Source organism: Alligator sinensis, unplaced genomic scaffold (assembly GCF_000455745.1).
Source record: "Alligator sinensis unplaced genomic scaffold, ASM45574v1 scaffold5_1, whole genome shotgun sequence".
In the NCBI taxonomy this organism is placed as follows: Eukaryota; Metazoa; Chordata; order Crocodylia; family Alligatoridae; genus Alligator; species Alligator sinensis.
The window spans coordinates 116,423-129,515 of record NW_005842213.1 but is presented as its reverse complement, the minus strand read 5'-3'; positions in this window follow the sequence as shown (position 1 = coordinate 129,515).

Here is a 13,093-nt window from a genome sequence, read left to right as displayed (position 1 = left end):
AACCCAATCGCCACTGCTGCCACTGCTTTCTGAGCTGGGCTCAGCCCGGAAGACAGCAGCAGCCTGGTTGAAGTACCAGTAGTAGAGGGTGGGAGGGATCCTCTTCCCTGTCTGCTCCCCTGGGACAGCACCAGAAGCACAAGTAAGCAGGAGAACATGGGGGAGGGGCAAGGAGAAAGCCAGGAGGGAAAGCTTTGAGGATAAGGGAGAAAGGGGGGAGCCTAAGGAGGCAGACAGAGGTCTTCAGGGGGAGAGGGGAATAGTGGGGAACCCCGGTGGGTTGGGAGGAACTCAGAATGGGAGGGAAGGGGAAGGCAGGGGAGGATTCTTACCTTTAGGGCTTCCTTAGCTGCCCCTGCTGTCACTCTGGGGAAAGAACTAGCTAGTATTTAGTCCACTTAGGGCTTCATAGATAATTATCAATAAATAACTCCTCCTAAAAAAATGGCTAACAGGTCTCTCTACATTCCAACTGAACAGCTGTCAAAATAAAGCAAGAGATCTTGATGTAGAGATACATATGAAGACTTATCATATTTGTTATGGATTTTCAGACCAAAAAAAAAAGATCTTAAAGTACCTGAAACAACTGTACTTTGCATTTGCACAACCAAGAATCTCAAAGCATTTTACCAAAGACAAAGGTTATCTCCTTTTGAAGATGGCAAACAGAAGGAGGTGAAATGATTGTTCAAATTTACATGGGAAACTAATTATTTTTATTTTTTATTTTTATTTTAAGATAGCTATTCTTAAGATTAATTTGGCTACAGTTAAGAGCAGGCAGTGCGCATCCCCCAAATACACATTTCTTTCACTTTCTAAGAAATAACCTGTATGATCAGGAATATATTTAGGCTTCTTCAGTACAGTAGGGATACTTGAGATAGCCTTTTGAGATATATTCTAGCCTTATGTTTCCATGAGTCTATGATATTTGTATACATTTCACATTAAAATAAATATCAAGAATTTTAGATTAATTTGTTTCAAGGACCTATATTCTCACATGCAAACTCATGGAGATAATAGGGCTGCAGACAGTCCTATAGGACCACAACAAAGCGCACAGTATATTTTATTAATCATTTCAGGTCTTTACATTATAACCGGATGACATACAAGTACTCCCCTTCCTAGCAGACTTCTGGGATAAATGTTTCAGGTGAAGAGTTGATTAGTGCTGGAGACCATGCACCCCAAGACTAATCTTAAATAGGGACCTTTGGCTGATGCTGACCATTATGTACCAGTTTTGTATGGAAAAAGGGAACCAATTAAGTTTAGTGATCCTCTGTGTGAGACAGCATGATTTTGGTGACTGACTTGTATTTCCAGGTGTAATAGGCACTCTCAGTGATTTCCAACAGGTCATTTAACCTCAGTTTCCACATCTACAAAATGGGAATAAAGATTCTTGCTCCCCTTACCTCACCAGGTAGGTGCAAGCATCAGACAGTGACTGTGCTGTGCTTTAAAGAAGACTGAAATCAATAGCATTTTTCTACTGTCTACTTATCTATCCAATGATTTTTTTTTTTTTGGTATTCAGGCAATTGATAGAAAATAAAAAAACAAAATGAAGAACCTTCCCTCTTATAGAAGCCTATTGTCAAAGGAAAGGCACATGGGTAGGCATTCTCCTGGTAAGTAATATCAGTCTTTCTCATGGCAGTTGCTGCCTGAACACTGGACAGGGCCACAGAATCCAAATCCAAGCCTATTCTGAGTTGACAACAGGGCTGGCTTTTATCCCATCCCCTACACTCAACCCTTCTGTCAACTAGCTGTGCTGTACAAACTCCAGAATTCTGTAAAATAATAATAATAACAACAACAACATCAATCTGTGACCTTTGAGGCTTTGACATTTACTTTCTGCAGTACTGTATGTGAACTCCTGGTTTCCCATTGGTTTATTTGTCACTACATATATTCTGAAGTACTTCAAAGACAGTCCTCAAAATAAGACACTGCGAACTACTGCATTGTAAGGCATGCACCACGATCTAGGTCACTCACAATAAACTAGCCTGAGGGCACTGTAACTTATTAACCATATTTCTCTCCTGGCATTGTTCACAGTTTTGTGGCCACAGTCAATGAATCTGTTGCAAATAGTAGCAGGTACCATGCTACTGAAAGATACTCTGTATTAGGGCTGTGCGAAACAGCACTGTTCTGCGCTGACTTCTGTTTCAATGTTTCAACAGAATAGTGTTTCATTTCAAGTTTCATTTCATTTTGAAAGCACTGTTCCATTTTGTTTCGTCAAAACTGTTTTGCTGTTTCGACATTTCGCCCATAGGCTATAATAGGGAAGCATGAAGTTGCCCATAACTTTGTCATTTCTTGCCTGATTTGGATGACACTTGCAGGAATGGTAGCCCCTTCTGAGGGCATGAAGCTTGCCAAGTTTTAAGGAGATAGGTACAGAGGTTTCTGGGAAACTGCACCTCAAGTTGTTGACAAGCAAAACTGTCATTTGGCAGCAGTGGCAGCCTCCTGTCATCTGGCAGGCAGATCTGGGGGCCCACACCCCTGAGAGGGCTGTGAGGCTACACCAGACTCCTCCCAGGGGTGTAGGCCCCCAATCTACCTGCCAGGTGACAGGAGGCTGCTGCTCTCAGCTGGGGCCAGCAGCAGCACCAATCTTCCCGGTGCTGGGTGTGGGCTGCGCTCAGTGCTGGTCCTAGCTGGCAGCAGCAGCCTCCTGTCATCCAGGAGGTAGATCGGGGGCCTGCACGCACACCTGGAAGGGCTGCATAGGCTCTGCAAGACTCGTCCTGGGGGTGCGTGTGCCCAATCTGCTGCCAGATCACAGAAGGCTGCTTCGGTTGCCTGGGGCCAGCGGCAGCACCAATCTTCCTGGCACTGGGTGTGGCCTGCACCCAGTGCCAGTCCCAGCTGGCAACAGAAGCCTCCTGTGATCTGGCAGGCAGATCAGGGGCCTACATACCTGGGAGGAGACTGGCGCAGCCCTCCCAGGGTTGCAGGTGGGGCCTTGATCTCCCTGCTGGATAACAGGAGGCTGCTGCTGCTGGCTGGGACCAGCACTGGGCACAGCCCACACCCTGCACTAGGAAGACTGGTGCAGCCACTGGCCCCAAGCAGCAGAAGCCTCCTGTGATCTGGCAGGCAGATCAGGGGCCTACATACCTGGGAGGAGACTGGCGCAGCCCTCCCAGGGTTGCAGGTGGGGCCTTGATCTCCCTGCTGGATAACAGGAGGCTGCTGCTGCTGGCTGGGACCAGCACTGGGCACAGCCCACACCCTGCACTAGGAAGACTGGTGCAGCCACTGGCCCCAAGCAGCTTTGGTGTGCTTTGGGCCATAGGAAGTTTGCTTCTGGTAATGAGGTTTTCATAGATTCATAGATTGTTAGGGGCTGGAAGTGACCTTGCAGATCATCGGGTCCAGCTCCCCAGCTCTAGGCAGGAAGACAACTGGGGTTAGGTGATCCCAGCGAGGTGACTGTCCAGCCTCTTCTTGAAAACCTCCTGGGTAGGTGACTGCACCACCTCTGGAGGGAGTTTATTCCACAGTCTGGACACACTGACTGTGAAGGAGTTTTTCCTGGTATTAAGCCTGATGTGGCCTTCCAGGAGTTTGTATCCATTGGTCCTGGTCTTCCCTGGGGGTGCCAGAGTGAACAGTTGTTCACTGAGCTCCTGATGCAGTCCTCTGTTATAGCAGTAAGTCTCTATCAAGGCTCCTCTCAGCCTTCTCTTCTTTAGGCTAAAGAGGCCCAGGTCCCTCAGCCTTTCTTCATATGGCTTGCCTTGCAAGTCCCTGATCATACAGGTGGCTTTTTTCTGGACCCTCTCAAGTTTTTCCACATCCTTATTGAAGTACAGCGCCCAGAACTGGATGCAGTACTGCAACTGCGGTCTCGCCAGTGCTGAGTACAGCGGGAGTATCGCTTCCTTAGCTTTACATGAGATGCATCAATTGATGCATGCCAGCATGTTCTTTGCTCTGCTGACCACCGCCTTGCACTGACAGCTCATATTCGTACAATGGTCAATCATTACCCCTAGGTCCCTTTTGGCCATGGTGCAAGTCAAGCTGTCACCACCGAGCCTGTATGTATGTTAAGAGTTGTTTGCCTCCAGATGGAGCACCTTATACTTGTAAGTGTTAAACTTCATCTGGTTCCGGTCTGCTCAACTCTTGAGCCTGTCCAGGTCCGCCTGTATCTGCAACCTACCTTCTGACGTGACCACACTGCCCCATAACTTGGTGTCATCCGCGAACTCAGCCAGCGAGCTTTTTACTCCCCAATCCAGATCATTGATAAAGATGTTGAAAAGCACTGGTCCAAGCATGGACCCAAGGGACCAGGACAAGAGAGATCCATTCATGAGAACTCTCTGGGTCCTACCCTGTAGTCAGTTTCCCACCCATTGAACCGTTGAGCAGCTGAGCCCACAATCTTCCAGTTTCCCACAAGGATACTATATCAAAAGCCTTTTGGAAGTCTAAGTATATAATGTCTACTGTGTCTGCTCTGTCCAGGTGGTGAGAGACCTGGTCATAGAAGGATATGAGATTGGTAAGACAAGACCTACCCATGACAAAGCCATGCTAGCTGTCATTCAGAATCTCACCTTCTGCGAGTGTATTGCAGATAGATTATTTAATGAGCTTTTCCAGGATTTTCCCTGGAATGGAGTTTAGGCTGATTGGCCTACAGTTGCCCAGGTCCTCCCTCTTCCCTTTCTTGAAGATGGGCACAATGTTGGCCCTCTTCCAATCCTCAGGGATTTCCCCTCTGCACCACGAATCGTGAAAGAGCGTTGCTGGAGGTTCCACGATGACCTCAGCCAGCTCCTTCAGCACTCTCACATGGAGTCCATCTGGTCCTGCTGACTTATAAATGTCTAGCTTTTCTAATTGGTATTTCACCCACTCAGCATCCACAGTGGGGAGGCTGTCAGTCCTGGCATGTCCCCTATGAGACTTATCTCGCTTGACTATCCCCTTGGTCCGGTGAAATACCGAAGCAAAGTGGGCATTCAGGAGTTCAGTTTTTTCCTGAACGTCAGTTACGTGCTGTCCCAAGGTGTTAAGCAGGAGTCCCACACTTCCATTTGTTTTCTTTCTACTACCTATATACCTAAAGAAGGACTTCTTAGTGTCCTTGACTCCCATAGCTAACCTTAACTCTGTTGCTGCCTCAGCTTTCCTGATCATTTCCCTACTAGTGCTGGCCATTGTTGTATAGTCCTCCTTGAGGACCGTCCCTAGCTTCCACTGTGTGTACACCTCTTTTTTTCTTTTTTAAGAGGACTGCAATGTCCCTATTAAGCCAGGAGGGCTTGCCAGCCCTTCTGCTGCCTTTCCCCTTTGCAGAAATAGTTTTCTTTTGTTCTTTGAGGATTGTATCCTTGAGCAATGACCACTTTTTGTACACCCCATTTCCCTTGCCTTCCTGGTCCCACATCGCCTCCCCTACTAATGCTCTGAGCCTGTTGAAGTCAGCATTTTTGAAGTCCAAGACTTCAATCCTGCTGGTTGATTTGTTGACTTTGCAGCGGATGGTGAACCTGATTTCAGGGTTGCTATCACCCAGGTTACCCTCAATGTTCAAGTCACACATCCCTTGGCCAAGACCAAATCTAAGAGGGTGTTACTTCTGGTTGGCCCTTGCACTTCCCGGATCAGAAAGAGCTCCTCTATCACAATCAGGAAACTGTGTGAACAATCTGACCTAGCCAAGTGTTCCTTCCAATCTATGTCCAGGCAATTGAAGTCACCCATGACAACCAAGTCCCTTGCACATGTGGCTTCTGTCAGTTCTCGGGAAAACTCCAGATCCAGCTCCTTCCCTTGTTTGGTGGCCTATATGTAGTAAACGCCTAGTTAGGTTTCTCTCACCTCCCCCACCCTCCCCCCAGAGCTTGACCCAGAGGGTTTCAAGCGACTTATCTTTGGAGCCAACGTCAGCCTCCAGAGCGGTGTACTGCTCCCTCACATCGAGAGCTACCCCTCTACCTTTTCTGCCTACTCTGTCCTTTCTGTGCAGAGTATAGCCCTCTATGGCTACATTCCAATCATGTGAGAAGTCCCACCATGACTCCGTGATCCCTACCAGGTCAAATTGTCCACTAGAGAGCAGAAGGGCTAGCTCCTCCTGCTTGTTCCCCATACTCCTGGCATTGGTGTACAGGCAGCTGAGGCCCCCAACTGACACCCTTGATTTCCTGAGACTCTGTGGGAGAACTGTTTAGTTAGCATTTTCAAAAACAGTTGTGCTAGTGTCCTCCACAAGGGAGCTTTCCTGTGTGCCAGTCCCCAGGCATGCTCCACTTGGAGTTTCCCCGTCCCCCAGCAAAGTCAATTTAAAGCCCTGTCTAGTAGATCAGCCATCCTGGCTGAGAACAGGGCCTTACCTCTCTGCATGAGGTGAATTCCATCTCATGCTAGGAGTCCTTTCTCTCTGAAGTGCATGCTGTGATTGAAGAAACTGAACCCCTCATGGTAACATCACCATCTGAGGCATCTGTTAATCTCTTCCACACAGCCTTCCCTCCTGAGTCCATGGCCTGCAACAAGGAGCACAGAAGATAAAACTACTTGAGCCCCTAGTCCCTTGAGCCCAGCCCCAGACCCCTGTAGTCATTCATGACCCGGTCAGGGTTACTCTGGCTGTATCATTTGTGCCCACATGAATGAGAAGGATGGGGTAACAGTTGGAAGGATGGACAAGCCTCAGGATCCTCTTCACAATGTCTTGGATGTGAGCCTCAGGGAGACAACAGACCTCTCAAGCTAAGGGGTCCAGATGGCAGATAGGTCCCTCCATACCCCCCTCAGGAGAGAGTCCCCTGATACCAACACCCAGTGTCTCCTCCTAGGGATGGGAATACTTACCTCCTGAATACTTACCTCCTCCTCCGATGTCTCTGTCAGAGTCTCCTCATGTATAGTGAGGGGGACGTACCTGTTATGCGGTGCCAAGGGAGGAGTGGCCCTGGTTCTGCATGCTCTGGACCTGGAGACAACTGTTTTCCAGGTAGCTCCAGGTTGGTGAGGTTTGGTGCTTGTTTAAAGGCTAGGATGGTGGTTCTGGAATGATCTCTTTAAGACTTGGGTCTTCTTCTAGTATGGGTTGCAATTGTTTGAGGATTTTCTGTATAGGTTCCAGGGAAGGATGGTATGTCAACTAATGTGATTCATGGGGATTTTCTTTTTGTACCACAGCAATTCTTCATGTGGTATCAGGTGGGTCTTTCAAAAGTGCAATCTCTCTCTCTGGAGGAGTGTCCTTGTTGAATGAACCAACTTGTTACACCTGAGATCAGGACTTGCAAGACACTGATATATTTAGAAGTGAGCACTCCAGTCAGGATCCAAGTTAACGTTTCCAATGAGTAAGTTAGTCTATAATGACTCAGGGGGACATTATACTTGTGTTCATAGATTATCAGCAGTCCCTTAAGGATGACTAACAGGCCTCTGCCTGACTCACCTCAGCACCATGGCTCAGGTGGCTGGGCTGTAATCAATCCAGCTGGTGTCATGATGACTAGAAGAGCCACCCTGATTGGCCTGGGGCCCAGAGGCAACAGTCTAAAAGCAGGCCTGGAGATGGAGGCAGGAAAAACCTGAAACAAGCCTGGACACTCTCCCCATAGCCAGAAGAGACTCAGCACCTTCCTCCAAGGCCAGCATGCCTGGAGAAGGATTGATTGCCTGTCCCACTATCAAGGTATCTGGGAAAATCCCAAACACTCACCTCACCACCAGAAGGAGTCTGGCTGCTTTTCCCAAGGCCAAGACACCTGGGGAAGCACCATATGCTATCCCCACTGCCAGAGCACTGGGTACCCAGCCAGATGCTATCCCTCGCCACATAGATTCATAGATTGTAGAGTCAGACGGGATCACAATGGCTCATTGTGTCCGATCCCCTGCCCCTGGCAGGAAAGAGGACCGAGGTCAGATGACCCCAGCCAGGTGATTATCTAGCCCCCTCTTGAAGACCTCCAAGTTAGGTGATAGTATTACCTCTCTTGGAAGCACATTCCAGATTCTGGACACCCTTACTATAAAAAATTTCTTCCTAATGTCTAACCTAAATCTACTCTTCACTAGTTTGCACCCATTATTCCTAGTTAATCCCTGGGGTGCTCTGGTAAATAGCGCATCACCAATTCCCTGTTGTTCTCCCTTGCTAAACTTATAGGCAGCTACAAGGTCTCCCCTCAGACATCTCTTGTGAAGGCTGAAGAGATCCAGATCTCTCAACCTCCCCTCGTACGGTCTTTCATGGATGCCATTAATCATGCGAGTGGCCTTCCTCTGAACCCTCTCCAGATTCTCTGTGTCCCTCTTGAAATGCAGCGCCCAAAACTGGACACAGTGCTCCAACTGTGGCCTGACCAATGCTGCATAGAGGGGGAGGATCACCTCCCTTGATCTGTTTGTCATGCATCTGCTAGTACACAATAAGGTGTGATTGGCCTTGTTGATGGCCTCGTTACACTGCCAGCTACATGGTCAGTGAGCAGCTCAACCTGGACCCAGCAGGACCCTGTCACATGCATAGAAGCCCATGCAGAAGCACCCAGGTCAGGTGGGGCTAGGGCAGCCCAGGGAGACCTGCGAGGGACAACTGGGGAGGAACCCTAGTAAAGGGACTTCCCAAAACTGCGCACCCAGCTGATACACTTGCGGGCTTGGAGCACCCCAGCAGGAGGCTGGTGGGAAAGTAAGCCTCACTCAGGCACAGTGGTGGCCACCATAAGACAGTGCTATACCTGACCTAGTGCCAGGATGAGAAGAATATGCACAAGAAGGGAGAGCCACCAAGAGACATAGGGGCCTGAAGGTGGGTAAGTGAACAATGCACCAGCATCAACCCATGCCTAAGAAAGGGATCACTCAGTGCAGAGGCAGAATTGCCCTGCCTGGCTGCCTTGTCCAAGCCATTTATGTTATATTACCTGTTTAGTTGTGATTTTGGAGACAGAAGGCAGCAGCAGGATCCTCATGGTCTCAGTTCTTGCCAGATACCAACCATCATTATGCCAAGATGACATCAGAGCTGATTAAAATACCCAAATGGGAAGGGGTAGGGTATAGGGGAGGAGGAGCCCCAAATAAGTCACACCAATGCAATCACACCTGGACCCTCAGGAAACCACTAATCATCACCTCCAGGCAAGAGAAGGTACACCCTGTGTAAACAACAAAGTTGTGGTGGGTGAATAGGCCCAGCTGTGATGTGACCCAAGAGGGTCAGGTACACCTGTTGCCTCTAGGCAATTACATAGGACATAAGCCTGTCATACTGACAGATACCTAGCAGCTGAATAAGACCATTTGTTCAACTTATGCTTCTCCTTAAACTTATGTGAATTAAAATTGTTGAAAAGTTGCAGAGTGCTATGTAAACCTCCTCCTGTTCTGAGAACAGGAGGAACCTTTTAAGATAAGGTAAAATTGATATACACGTTGAACGTTATCTAGTTGTTTTTGATGCAGAATGATTCCAATCTGTATGTATGTAAAATTTCTGCCAGGAACAAGAGGATGGAGATGCTTTTAAATACGTACAAACGCAGCCTTACGTGGTAAGTGGTGATAAAATACACAAACCAGGCCATATGTCGTAGGTGGAGATTAAATTAGTTAATAACTGTTGTTTAAGAGCTTTTATATTGTTTACAATAGATATGTGAAGTAATGATAATGTTAAAAGGTAATGGAACTGTAGCATAGGCATTGTTCAGGCAATATAGTTGAGGAATTTATATTGTTCTAGTATTCCTTTGCATTCAGATATCAACATCAACATGTTTTCCTGAGTTTTGTCCTATGTGAGGCACTGCACAAGGGAAAAGAGCAGGATTCTGTGAAGACACATAATCCCAAATTACAGGCAACTTTAAGAAAAGATTGGTCTCTTACTCTGACATCAGCCTTTGTTAAAGCACCAATCCAGTTTATTTTCAAAAACTGATTTATTAAATGTATCAGGGAAACAGTAAACTGAAATACTGCAATTTCACTATTTTTTGGACTTGCAAAGTTTTTAGATCAGGCTAAGCTAACCAGGACTTTAAAGAGATAGCTGTGTGTAGGGCACGTTCCATAACTACTATATCCACTTTCCTCACTGACAGGTAGCTTGTGCCAGGGGCAGAAATATCCATGAAGCATTATGGGAGATCATCTGATGCCAACTCACAATCTGGAGCTGCAAATGCCAAACACAAGGCACCTCTTCTCATTAGTAAAACTAATAGAGCAATATGAAAGGTCCACAATAAACAAGTCACTTGGGATTGTGAATTGGCAGTTCTGTTCACTGAATGTGAATAATAATAGGAAGAGAGAATTAGGTAGCCAGGTTAGTCTGAAGTCAGGTAGAAGGCAAGGTAGATATGCACTTCATAGACTAACTAAATAAGATACAAGTAGAGCACGAACTTTCATGACATTGAGTTCACTTCATCAGATGCTATGAAAGGATAACGCAGCATATGTATAACATGGAGTGAGTGATTTGAATACAAAAGTTAGGAAAAGAGAAGGGAGAGGAAAAGGGGAGGCAGACAGTTCTGGAAAAGGCCTACAAGCAATAACCCACAGGAATAAAGGGGTCACAAAAGCTAATCCAGGGAACGGGATAAAATCTATAGTGCCTGTTTAAACCATATTTAATATAATCCACAGGTACTATGGCTTCTTATCCCATTTCCTGGATATATTTTTTGACCCCTTTATTTACATGAATCCAAGATGATTCTGAATTTAATCAATCCTCGAATAATTAGATTCTATACATGGAAAAATTATAAATTTGTTATCTTGTTCAACATATAGAATCTAATTATTGGACGGTTGTCTTACACTTGTTCCCCCCCCCCCCCCCCCCACAGTGGGGCAGGTGTCAGGGGAGGTGGTGGGGAGGGTCAAGCAGCTTGATCCCTCCCCCTTGCCCCCCAACTACATGCCCCACTGTTTGCTCACCCATTCCTGCCCTCCCGACATTTGCCCGTACCAGCACCCCCTGGCACCTGCCTCCCCTGGTGCCTGCTTCCCCATCTGCCCCCATCTGTCTCCCCCTGTAGGACTACGTACATCTACAAATCTTTTTTTCCCCTAGGTGCTGCAAAGCTGTTAAATTGTCTATGTTTGATGATTCTGTTATTCCCTCCCATCACACAGCAGTTCCATTGATTTCTACAGCTTTGAGATACGAGCTAATCATTTGTTTGTCTCCTCTACAACCTGGCAGGGAGGATTCCCATCTCTTTCTCCCAAATATCCCTCCTAAATGAAGTTTATTCATTCAGACTTTTCAAAGGGCTAAAAATCTACTTGATAAAACTTACTGTGGCAAACGACTTCACTTCTCCATCATCCTCTTTACATGAAGTAATTGCCTACAATCTAAAAAGGCCAGATGGGGCAGGGAAAAGTAAACTCTCATATCAAACTGGGCCCTGAGTTTAAAAAATAGTTCTTATCAGCTTTGGGAAGGGAAATAAACAAAGGAAATAAAGGTTAAACTGATGATTGAACATCAGCCCTAAATACGTTGCCGGTTTTAAGAGATCCTGAAATGACGAAAAGAAACAACATACAAGAAATTCTAAACAGATCCCTATTGTACAACCCAAGCGAACCCAATTTCGCTTGTTGACATTCTTAATGCAGCTTGCATTCAGTTAACAAAAGCCTCAATTTTCCAAACAATTACAAACCCACAAAAGACCAGCCACTAATAACTTAAGAGGCAGAGTTGGAACCTAGCCAGATGGCATGAAAAAGCTGCTCTCACACAAAAATGAAAGGCCAAGGCACAAAAACCTACATATTGCTTGAAATGCCACTATACTGTACTATACTGTGAGTAGCAGAAAGTTTCTGTATAGAAATTCTATGTAAACAGCAATACCACTACATGAAGTGCTATATAACTTACGAATTAAGATAGATGATTAATCACAGCGGTGCCCAACTTCTGGCCTGCAGAGCTGTGTCATCTGGCCCTCAGAGTTCCCCGTGGGCCCAGAAATTTGGTGACAGGAAGTAGTGGCACTATTAATAGCCACGGCTTTGGAAGCCAAAGCAATTAACACTGTCATCATTGCAGATCCTTGAGGAGCCCTATGAACTGGATAACACAGCCAAGATCTGGCATGCCAAACCCATGTTGGAACAGACCTGCAGACAAGCTCCCCTCCACCCACTATGGGATCTGTCCCAAGGATTAGACCCATGCCATTTTTCTGGCCCATGGGCACCACTGATTTATAATATGACATAAGCCTGTGTTTTGTATTGGTGTGTGTATATGTATCTATTACACTTAAAAGACATACACACCTGTTATACTAATGCCTCAGCTATTTATTGCACTCTTGGATTGACAAATACAATGCAGTTGGTTGGGATAGTGTTCATTTGACTGAAAACAGATTTGCATTACTGTTATCCCAGTTGACTACTGGCCAAGAAACTTAAAATTTGTCATATCTTTTCCACAATCCTGATAAGAGGAACTCTTTTAGGTTGGCGGACCTACTCCGGCGGGCTTTAAACTAGGCTCGTCGGGGGAAGGGGACGATGAGGGCAGAGGATACATCAGACTACCAGACCAAACGGTGCCCACAACTACAGCCCAGCCCAGACCGACAAGCACAGCAGATAAACAGGTAAGAGATGGGGACCAGGGGAATGCTGGGACTAGGGGATCAGTATACACATCTACTGGAGGCCTGAAATGCCTCTACACTAATGCCCGTAGCATGGGGAACAAGCAGGAGGAACTCGCCCTCCTGATGGCTGACACCAGACCGGACATTGTGGGGATTACGGAAACATGGTGGGACTCCAAGCATGATTGGGCGGTGAATGTCAAGGGCTATAAGCTGTACAGGAGGGACAGGATAGGAAAGAGAGGGGGGGGAGTGGCACTCTATATCAAGGAGGAATACACATCCTTGCTAATTAGTAAAGAGTCAGGGGAGAAGCACTCTGAAGTGCTTTGGGTTAGGGTTCAAGGCAAAAGAGGCATGACACGGATGGGCACGCGCCGCACCCCGAGGGTCCCCTCGGGCACCGCGGCCCCCCC